The sequence below is a fragment of the Crocuta crocuta genome, unplaced genomic scaffold (assembly GCF_008692635.1).
Source record: "Crocuta crocuta isolate KB4526 unplaced genomic scaffold, BGI_CrCroc_1.0 scaffold38, whole genome shotgun sequence".
Lineage (NCBI taxonomy): Eukaryota > Metazoa > Chordata > Mammalia > Carnivora > Hyaenidae > Crocuta > Crocuta crocuta.
This window is the reverse complement of record NW_027532605.1, coordinates 1,618,950-1,621,877: the sequence shown is the minus strand read 5'-3', so window position 1 is coordinate 1,621,877 and position 2,928 is coordinate 1,618,950.

Here is a 2,928-nt window from a genome sequence, read left to right as displayed (position 1 = left end):
TGCCGTTTTTTTGAAATGCACCTCAATCTCACTCCAGCAAAATTAATTATCCTAATTCTTTTCATGACTTCCAAAATATATCTTCTTATTTTTCTCCTTTTTACTTCCAGGACTGCATGTGGTCGAAGCCAGAATAATTTCCTTGTTTGGCCTCTTGTCAATCCTCCTATCCCTTCTCTATACAGAGCTGGAAATTTAAAAATAATAATACATGTAAATTTTGAACATGTCAATTCTCTCAATAAATCTCTTCAATGGCCTCTACCCTACCCCTCTTAGAATAAAATCTGAATGCCTTACCATGGCCTATAACGTTTTGCATGATTTTGCCCTGTCAACCTTTCCAATATTATCTGTTCCACTCTTCTTCTTACTCACATAATTAAGACACTCTGGTTTTCTTTCTGTTATTTGGAAAACACAGGTTTGTTTCTGTCTCAGGGCCTTTATATAACATGCTATTTTCTCTGCTTGGCATTTTTCTTCTTTTTTTCCCCTGATTAATTTCTTCTCACTTTTACATCTCAACTTAAAATTCAGTTCTTCAGAAAAGCAGTGATTGTTCACCCAACAAAAATTATTTCTATCCATTTTGTTCTTCTACTCCACAGCCCTTATTTCAATTTGAGCTGAAGTTTGAAAGACACACATTTTGTTTTTTGTATGTGTGTTGTGTAATTAATGTAATTCTTTTCCCAATATAATTTAATTCTAGTGAGGGTAAGATTCATACTTGTTTTGTTCACTGCTTTATACCTACATCTAAGTCCAGTATCTGAAGAGATCAGGTTTTCAAAGCATGTTTGAAATAAAATATGACATAAAATATGTCTTACCTTTGAGATGCCTTCATTTCTCAAGTGAGAAAAATGCTATTAATAGTAATTAACTTTATAAAAACATAGTGAGTCAGTGCTGGAAACAGGATTCCTAGGTCTCAACTATTGGTTTTATTCACTTTATGACATTTATTTACTGTAGAAGGTAATGAAAACCATTGTGGGTTTTTCCCAAGTGGTTAGTAGGGGACAGGTAAGGGACACAGATGGTGGTAGGGAAGGGTTTATGTGGCATCACACTAATTTTGGAAGATGCCCATTTTCAGTAAAGAATTTTCTTTCTTTTTTTGTTTTATAAAACCTATTACATGAGCTAATTTGGCCTCTGCTTGAATATTTCCAGTATATGGGTTTTCATTTATTTTGTGAAGCAGTTCACTGTTTTGCGAGAGGATTTTACTATTAAAGAGCACTTATTTAATAATGAGCTAAAATCCATATAACTTTTTTTGCTCCCAGTTCTGCCCTCTGTAATAAAACATAAAATAAAAGGGCTTTTGATCACATGGGCCATATTGGATAGAACACATTCATCACATATTGAAAAGATTATTTTGAGTTGGATATATTGATGCATGTTATATCTAATCAGATAGAAATTTATGCAGAAACTTTTGGAATAAATACATGTCTATTTATCAATCTATCTATTTAGCATGTAGGAGGATGAATAATCCCAGAAAAAGAGTTTTATAAGAACCTTTTTATTAGAAAGAATTCAGATGGATCCAGATAATCAGCAAATAAAGATTTTCAATATCATATTTATGAAAAAGAGAAATGAAAACGGGAATCTATTATCATATATCATCAGAGCTAAATAAATATTTTTATATTAGTATAATTTATAAAATTAAGCTTTCTCTGAGTAAATTCTATTTACAACTTAGCAAAGGACACAATGCTGTGAAGGATAAATATATTTTGAAATTCCTATATTGTATTTAACTCCTGAAATTGGGTAAAATATGTATATATTCAGCTTCAGAAGCCTGATGTCTACATTTGAATGAGAATGAAAATCAGTTGTTGGTAGGCCTTTCAGGTGTACTGTGAAGGAGGAAGGTGGGAAAAAATACCTGAATGTTCTTAGGACTGATATTTAAAATACAAAGAAAATCCTCAACTTAGTAAAGCAGTTTGACTTTGAAGAATTAATTCTACAAAACTTATCTGGAGATTGAAAACTGCTAGGTAGCTGTTATTTATCATGACACTTTGATGTCACAGGAAATAATTACCTTGCCAATGTTTTATGTGGTAAATTACACCTGATGCGTACGTAGTAAAATCATTCTTGTGAAAGATGAAAAGAAGAGGGAAACGTTAATGCGTCTTCAGCTGCCCCATAGGAGGATGCAAAAGGGGAGTTCAATTTCCTAATTGCGGCTTTTTAAATCTCTAATATCGTTCCTAATTTTTGTGTCTCCGAAATTTCTCAGTCACCAAGAAGGATAAATTACAACGTTCCACTTTGCTTGTGATTAAGTTTTCTTTAGAAAAGCAATTAATTTGTGACCCCGAGTGTTCAAAACTTCACATTATAAATCTTTCAGTGGCTGGCCCAATTTTAGACTTGTCTCCTAAGTGCTACCTAATGAGCTACTATATGAGCTCAGAATGACAAGAGGAAAAACATCTTCAAGACACAGTCTCCTTTGCAATATATTCGGCACAAATTTCAACATTTTCATAACATGATCTCCACCAAATTAAAATGTAACATGGATGTATGATGATCCTGCTTTCTCTGGGAAACAACAAAATGACATATACAACATGTTTTAGGTTGCAGGTGAGAAAATGAAGCAGGTAATATTTTAACTTTAAACTACATAATTTCATCTGATTTTTCAAACTATTTCTTAGAAGATTTTAAGGGTTTTTGAAGAGACACAGAGGTACAAAGACTTTGTCGTCTTACAGAGGCCATTTAAACAACGTAACACACGTCTCTAGCTCTGGACTTCCTAACAGTCCGAATTTACTTAGTAGGAAAAAAAAGTGCTTCTAGACATTTCCAAATGAAGCTGTAAAATGTTGCCTTTTTTTTTTTTTTACAAATAGTTTATTGTCAAATTAGTTTCCA